Genomic DNA, 8,843 nt, shown 5'->3' on the forward strand with positions numbered 1-8,843 from the left:
AGGTACTAGTCATGTAGCACCTTAAAGCCGAGATTCCGATTGTGGTTGATGTTGGTGCCAAGTCGATACTCCCTCCAGATGATTTTTTTGTAGGACTGGTCGTGATGTTCGTTGGGTGTCCGGTTACGGTTGCAGTGGTGGACACTGATGTTGCTCGTGTTGGCGTATCGTTACAGGGGTCATCCTGGCAGCAGTAGCCATCACAAGTATGTACCCTGCCACCTCCCGAGCTTAGCGAGGCATTTATATTCCCACAGACCTGATTATCGTTTTCTGGGGTACAAACGGATTAGACAGTGCAGTTTAGAAGGTTTGCCTCAAGATCGCCATGGGAGGGATGGTGCAGTGAAACAAGCAAGGAAAAGCAGGAATCATAGGACTGATTTCCAATGCCACCAATACATTCGATCACGCTGGATACATTGCTGCACCTGGTTATCCCCGCAGAACCACCGGGAGCGCTGAAGTCGAGTGGCTCACATGAATAGCATCTTATTACCAAAAAAAGGAAATTGTTTAGTGATCTAATTTAAGTCAAAAATCGACAGCAGACGAAAACAAAACAAAACAACAAACATACTCTTCAATATATTTCCACATATCACATCATCTCTTTAAAACAAATACAATCGCGAGCCAATAAAGAAACAAACGATACTCATGGTGAGGTACCAATTATTCCTTCTTATTTTCTGGCGAATCAATGGAGTGTTAAAACATTGGTAAACGTGTCATGAAAGATATTGTTTCGCCCCATGTAAGGTAATCCAAGAGAGTCTTGGATTCCGGATTCCACGCTGTGGATTCCGGATTCCATGCCTGTGGATTCCGGATTCCACATCCGTGGATTCCGGATTCCATAAGTGGCTGGATTCCAGATTTCAAAATTCTATTTTCTGGTTTTCAACGTTTCCTTTGTACTTTGTTTTCACCAAAAAAGCTTGTTCTTTTTTTACCCGAAGTGTACATTGTCTTATATAAAATATAAGTATAAAATATAATTCTTGGCCTTACCCGAGAGGATTATGAATATAGGAGCGGTTTCTGAAGTCCACTGAGTCCACATCGTTGAAGAAATACTAACGAGGAAGGGCTATTCTTATTTTAATAATAACAACGGCGTCAACAATAACAAAAGAGGTACACATTGCCAAAATCAGTGCTTTTCAGGTTCAAACATAATTCGTCTCCGAATTGTTTAATTGCCACACAGAAATGTAAAACTTCAGTTACAGCTTACCAACAAATAGCGTGAAGATAGTCCAATTACTATACTACAAGCTACGCAGGCAACGGAAACGTTTATCTCAGAATAAACCGTGTCGTTCTCCGTCCTGATAAACTAACTCCCAGCAGTCTTATCGGGAGGGATACTTCTCCCTCATCCTCTGCAGTTGGTGGTGCAGTTTCATTCTCATTGTCATCATCGTCACCGTAGTCCCCATTAGCAATTCGACAGAGCCTGTTATCCTCCTCTGTTGTTAAAATGATGTCTGATCCATCGGAGGAAAAGTCGAGTACTCGGGTTAGAATGCACTTGGGGGAATTTCCATTACAGACATCACCGGAGGTGTATGTTAGTGAATCACTTGTTTGGTTTAGCCACTTTAGGGATACTCTTTGCTGCACAAAATTTCCACCATTCACTTCTATTTGTACATCCTCCAGAAGAACTGCTAACCAGAAGGGTGAGATCTCTCTTCTACGGTTGTGTCTTACTGCCAATATGTCGTCTTTCTGGTAAATGGTTTGCACCCGTACAGCCGTACTCCGCAATGCCACATTAGCATCCACAACTTGGCAGGCTGTTGTTACGTCTTCGCTTTCCTCTAATGAGGCTGTGATGGTAGTGGGACACATACTAAGGGCATAAGGAAGGGTGCCAGTTAGCTCTTTCGTTTTTGAGCGGACATTTTCCTGTCTTACGCCTCTTCCATACTCCTTAGCAAATTCTCGCATCACAGTTTCTCGCCTTGTGTCTTCTTCTTTGCTACCTGTTCCTTCAGTGATTGCTGACAGCTTGTTTGGTCGCGTCTTGATGTTTGGGGGTTCACCTTTGATAATTTTCTCCGGATACTATGAATTGGGCCCAGTGAAATATGAGAAATCCTTCTGGTAAATGCCCAGCATATCGTCTTCCACGCAGCGCGCTCTTCTGTAAGCATAGTTAGCCACTGTAGGCATGTCGTGGTCTGCTCGCATTCCACGCCCAAAGTTGTCACACTTTCGAAACAGATCCTGTCCAGAAGGTGACTATGCCCAATCTCCGTTAGCGTGTTGGTAAGGCTGGTCAGCGATTCTAGCACTATGAGGAAGGACTGTCGGGTGCATCGAGGTATGGTCATGTCGGGACCGTCGGTATTTCGCTTGCCCGTCCTCTCCAGGGCTTCCTGTTCGTGGTTAGAGAGAAATGCAACCAACTCCTCGACAGATTTCACATGATCTTCAAATGTACGTGGTAGGTCTTCTTCTTTGGCTTTCTTGTCGAGTCGGAACACGTTTGCATATTGGGCCATCTTACTTTGCAGGGGGATCAGTCCCTTTGCTGACGTCAACATTCTTATTGCTACGTTACCGGTATCGCATACGAAAACAGTGTTTCGATATACGCATAAAGCAGTAGGCTTGTTCCATCGACTTTGGACACCATCACGATGGCCTGCAGTTTCTCCACACACTTTTGTTAGGGTTTCTTTACCCCCAAGCATCTCTTCTTCCTTCAAACTGAACAGTGCGTGTTCTTTGCTGGAGGACAAGAACACGGTTCCACCATCTGTCACTGCAATACCCATGAGGCCTGGAATATTCGAAATTGTTCTGAGTTTCAATCGTCCTCTCACTTAACAAAGATGAATACATGAACCATTCCCGTCTCCAACTAACAAGTATTGCTCGTCACGTGTTAAGGCTAATGAAGTTAATAAACTAGATCGATCAAAACAAAACAATTCATCTAACTGGCCGACGCAGTTAGTTTCCTCATCGTCTACAACACCAGAAATTGAAAAAATCTTGCCAAGACCAACGTCTGACACAAACAGTTCAACGCTACCCTTTGCAGACGCACATATGGCAAATGGTGACACCAGATCCGGTACATTACCTTCAGAAATAAGGGAAAGATCGTGTACATGGACTTTACGGATACGTCTACCGGCGCAATCTTCTTTCTCACTTTGGCTTTCTTCGGCGCTCCCTTGTACAATCTGGGAAGCGTGACAGAAAAGCGTTCGCAAATTGACTACTCTAACTCTTCCGTTTCCTTGGTCACAAACGTACAGCTTCCCGCTCTCTTTCACCGCAATACCAGCTGGGTTTCTAAATCTGGCCTTGTTGCCATATCCATTAGTGTACCCGGGCTCACCACCACCAACAGCGATTAATGTGACATTTGCTGGACAGTACATGTCAACCATGAAGACTGCATAGAGACGTCTATCGGTAATAAACAGCCTGCTATGCTTTGGGGAGAATGCTAATCCTACCGGGTAGCTTAAAAGAGAGGCCCCGTTCTTTTTCCAGTGCTTGAATTCCAGTTCTGGAACTAATGTTGTGCTCACTCTTTCATCTGGAATGGAATCTTGAATCGCTTTCCGGTGAATCTCCACTGCTGTTTCTACATCCATCCGATCGTTTCGAACTGCTTTCAATGAAACTGATTTCTTGATGTCTTCGTATTCTCTACGTAGCACCAAAAGCAGCCTTACATTCACTAGGTATCCATCAATATCAATCCAATGCCAAAACTCTGCAGAACGCACTGACTTGATGTTGTGTGGGCAGTCAGGAATAGGGACTTGGTAGGGGTACTTCGCCCTGTCTGCTAGCATGGAATTCATAAAGCTCTTTTGCTTGGGATCGCAGTCAGTGGACCAAACCAATAGGAACAGTCTTGTGCATACTTTATCTTCTCTCATGCACAAACTACAAGGGCGAAGAAGACCTTTTCAAGCAATTTCCGGAGCTCTACGGTGAAGTAAATTCGATAATTTACTTTGGATTCACTTTGGTATGTTCGTTTCATTGATCAAATGCTCTATTTAATTAGCATGTCTGTAAATGGTATGGAAACGCTGTCACCTTCCAATATAATTTTGATCACAGAAACGCTTCAGTAAGTGTTTGCACAACCACCGCTTTTTGAGCAGAAAACACGAATAGAACAAACAACGACAACTCCACAGACCTTGAACTAATCTTTTCTTTCTCCGCTTTTCTCTCTTTCTTTCTTGGACTCCTGTACATAAATTTGCGTTGCAAGATAGTTAGCTCATAATTCTGAACATGATAGAAACAGACAGATATAGCTGCTCGAAGTTTTAGATTACTGTTTCACACATTCTGATCTATTCAAAACCACGCCGCCAAAACATTTCCATCACAAAGTCACAAACACCGAATTTATAGACGTATGTACCTTTCCGACTCATGCTTTTTCTTGTGCTTTCCCATGCTGACAAAGATTGATAACGATCGATTGAGAAAAAATTCAAAGTGATCTCTCGAGATGTCTGATTTCGACTGATTGAATCTGGACTGAATGAAAGACACCACGTCGACACCACGTGCAGCATGTCGTTCTTTGAGTGACACTGATGACATGTGCCTGAAAGAAGCCAGTAACTGCAACCACCGCGACTACTGATACTACGGCCAAGAATAAGGATACTTTATATTATTATTCTTTTGACGTTACCTGAAATCCAAAAATTAGTTCCAATTGCGCCCAAACAGGAAAAGAATCTAAACCTCCGACTCCAAAAGCGCAACGGGGAAAAAGGTCGAAAGGGTGTCTTATAAAGAGCGATAATATACAGTAATATGAATCACTCCCTGGGATTCTGTCACGTCATTATAATGTGACCATTGTGTCAAATTGATACCCGATATGTCACAATGACAAGGGATGTTCCTGCGAGTGAAACACGCGTGAACATGCCTGTTGCGCGTCCTTGCGACATGAGATTTTCACGCAACAGTCGCTAAAGGAAAAGAAGAGGCCCTGGAACCATCACAACAGAGTGGATTCCAGCAACCTGGATTCTGGATTACAATGCTTGGATTCCGGATTCCATTAGCTGGATTCCGGATTCCAAAGCCGTGGATTCCGGATTCCACAGACCAAAATTACCTGGATTCCGGATTCCGGATTACCTTACATGGGGCGATATTGTTCATCGTGGATAATTTGCATTAAGGGTTCCGTTTTTCGTTTGTCTCACGATTGTCACTTTGATATTGATAGTCGCGACGTTTCGACCGAGCTAGGCCGCGTACTACAGGTCTCATTAGGAGATAGTGTCGATTTACTGAGTAGGACTATTTGTACCACTATGGTTGTTAGGGATTGGTGTATCGCGAACCTCTTTCATGGTTGGCGGTTCGTGGTACAAATAACTCTACTTTGAGTATTCGACACTCCTGTAGTACGTTGTCGAAACGTCGCAATCAATATCTAAGAGTGACAATCGTGAGACAAACTGACGACAAACGACACCCTTGCTTTATACTGGAAAATGTGTTTACGTAGTCACCTTAACAATAGCGATTGTCTGTCAGTAGGATCATATAGGTGATCCAATTGCGGTTTATATCGTGGGCTTTTTCGTTGGACTCCGCCTTGAACTTTTGCCACGCAAAGAGAACCCTACCTTGTTATTATACGTCCAATTCTACTTTCATTAAAGGCAGAAAAAGATAGGAATCTAGGCATAGAATGCACTGAAATTTGCCAAGTAGAAAACAAGTTGTAATATCGTTCCTGAGCTTTCCTGACTGACCCCCTTTTAATTTCACAAGCCATTGCATCTGGCAGCTTCATGGCGGAAATCGAGATTGCTTAGCATTTTGTTCCCCGGAAACACAATTCATAGGGTAAAAATTCATTCATAGGAAAACAAAACATAGGGTACATCTTTCTTTATCCTCTAACGTTTCAAGGAGAAAGAAACCTACTTTCGGCTACTCTCACCGCTCCTCTGCTCGTTTTGGCCGCTCATGCTTTGCGGCTAAAGGTTTGTGACATAGCTGTATGCTATCTTTGAGCACCTCATTCTTGAAATGAGCTACCGTTTTGCTTCATAATCCAAAGTTATTTCTGAACAAACTGTGTATAGTGTCTACTAGCCTGGTTTTTAAACTTACATATAGCGCTGTTATTATGGTCAGCAGTACCTTAGGGTAAAGAGTAAAGTTCAAAGCGTCAACAACTTGAACCTGGATCAGACAAGGATCATCCGATCGGCAGCCCAATGTTATCCAGGTTTATTTGCTCAACGTTCTAAAACTTAAGCTTTTAATGTTAGCTAACTTTCTAAGCCAGTGCGTCACTCTCAAAGGAAGAGGCACCGAATCGGTCATTCAACATTTCAGTTGTCTTGGTTTCCCCCCTGTTTAGAGTTGCTTTAAAACAAAACCAAATTTCCTTCCTGGTTGATTCTGTAGAAACCTACCTCCATGAATTGCAAATACTAGTGAAACTGTTGTTAGGATTATGAAGCTTTTCATCTTGTACCGCAGGATATTTAGGAAACAAATGCAACACGGAATTTATATCAACCACGCCTAAGTAACAGCCTAGGAAGCTTGAAAGCTCTTGTTATGCGCGCCAAATGAAGCAGCAGCTGCGGGTTTTAGAATTAACTAATCAGGTGGAAACTATGTGAAACACTGCATAAATATCTATCCAGTTGCCTTTGCCAAAAAAAAGCAGTGTTTTGATCACTAACTGGCCAAAAGAATAAAACAAAACAAACTCAAACTGATGTTTACTAGTAGAGCGCTATGTAATAAAATGCCAAATCACGTACTGGACTGAGTAGCTCCCAATTTTTAAGCATGCGCAGGGAGCAAAATTAGTGTGTAGGACAAACAGGTTTACCTGACAATTCGATTTTTACCTTTCACCTCCGTTCCCTCCTCTTTCGTTTTTCTTTTAAATCTCACTCATGTAGGTATCTTTAAACCGATATATTCAGGATCCCCTGCACAAGCTGTTTACGAACTTCGAATATGGTGACTTGCAAAAATAAAGCGAAATTCGCCGATTTCTTTGATTTTTGCGAACATTCGAAGAAAGCTCACCACCAAATTTGGTTCAAGCGCCCGCGAATTTCCAATTGCGCTGTCATCTTGGAAAAATTTCGCATTCCATAGAAGCGAAATTTCGCGTTGCCAAAATTTCGCCAGAGCGAAAATTCGCATTAGCAAAATTTCGTCAGAACGAAAATTCGCTCCCGCCTCTTTTGCTTTTCTTCTGAATAGCATTCATGTGGGTTAAATGGTTTAAAAGATGTTTTTTCCCTGCACACGTTGTTTTCGAAGGTTGAAACGGATACACCACAAGTGCTACAAGGGAATTGGTTACACACGGTCAATCACGGTTGAACGTGTTCTAGCCTAAAAAGGTTGACCGTTCGCCAAGGCGATAAAACAGCCAAAGCAATAAAATAATCCCATACAAAATTAAGAGGCTCGTTAAAGCACTGAAAATCTGGGCAACAGGGAAGAACCACTTGTAGAAGCAAATTGCTGAATAAATTGTTGCGGTTTTTTAAATTTATCTTCTGAAAGACAATTAGAAGGGGAGTACAACGCTAAAAACTGTTTCTCGCTACGACGCGTAGAAGTCGAGTTATGGGACTTGATATATTTTAGTGCGCCCTCCGAACCATACCTTTACTGATAACATAAACCTTTTTTAATTGCTCAAACTCTTTCTTTTTAAATTTTTGTTTTTTGACTCAAAAACGCTAATTGTAGGCAAAACAAATAAAGATCGCGTGACATTTTAATGTCGTAACAAAACTGTTTCTTGTTATTTGTGCAGTTAGGAATTCCCTTTCTCAAAATTTTCTTTTTCCTTTAGCTTTCAACAATAAAGACGTGTTATGTTTATATTAAATAGCAATCATCATGGTGACACGACAATAAAACGCTTAAATTTCGACTTATTTTACAAGGGGTACCCCATTTTTGTGGCACGAATTATTCAAATTCAAAATGTCATATCTCAGCTCATATTTGAGATACAAAAAATTTTGTTTTTCAGCTTTCAACTCCCCTTGAATGGCTCTTTCAAAATTGAATAAATATTCTTAAGTTTAAGGTTTACGTATGAATGACGTCAGCAATTGTGACGTCATATTTTGACATTTTGATGCCAAAATATATTCCAATTTGCTTGGTTGAATATTGCCAACTTTCCGGCCAAGTTTGATCAGGAAAGAGTTAGAGTCAACAAAGTTATTGTAAATTAACCATAATTTAGGACACTTAAGCCTCGGAAGTACATTAAAATTCACACCTCCATCGTGGTACAAGGAGGGGGGTGGGGGCGTTGATGGAACCCCTCCTAAGAGTTTTTGATATGCTGTAGTGTTTCGAAACGATTTTGCCTTCAGGGTAAAGCCTTTGATCTTCGCAACAAGATGAGGTATATTTTATGGGTGGTGACACTGCAGGAGGCCTTCGACCTCACTAATTATAGTCGCCATCTTGGCCGCTAATTTGGATTTTTCCAAGAATAAGAAATCAGGTAAAAATCGCAGGAAATGGTATTTTTTTGTGCTTGATATGTAAAATAACACATAACTAAGTATTTTGCATCATTTTACCGACAATCTTTACTTTTACTGTTTAAAGTTGAGAAAACATGCATTTTCACTCAAAAATGGCTTGACCACCTACTAATTATGACGTCATATCTCGTAACCATAGTAACTGACCATCACTAAGCTCGTCTCAAAATTTGTGCGAGGGATAAACAAGCAGATACTGAAAACGTCAGGTTCTGATGTTGTACGTCTAGGAAAAAAACTTAGAAAAACCTCTGAGGGTAGATT

The 8,843-nt window shown here is 41.6% G+C and overlaps 1 pseudogene; it reads right to left on the reverse strand.

The window, feature by feature from the left end:
- Positions 1–752: 752 nt before the first annotated feature.
- Positions 753–2,809, reverse strand: LOC140927141 (uncharacterized; annotated as a pseudogene).
- Positions 2,810–8,843: the final 6,034 nt, after the last annotated feature.

The sequence above is a fragment of the Porites lutea genome, chromosome 2 (assembly GCF_958299795.1).
Source record: "Porites lutea chromosome 2, jaPorLute2.1, whole genome shotgun sequence".
NCBI classification, from domain to species: domain Eukaryota; kingdom Metazoa; phylum Cnidaria; class Anthozoa; order Scleractinia; family Poritidae; genus Porites; species Porites lutea.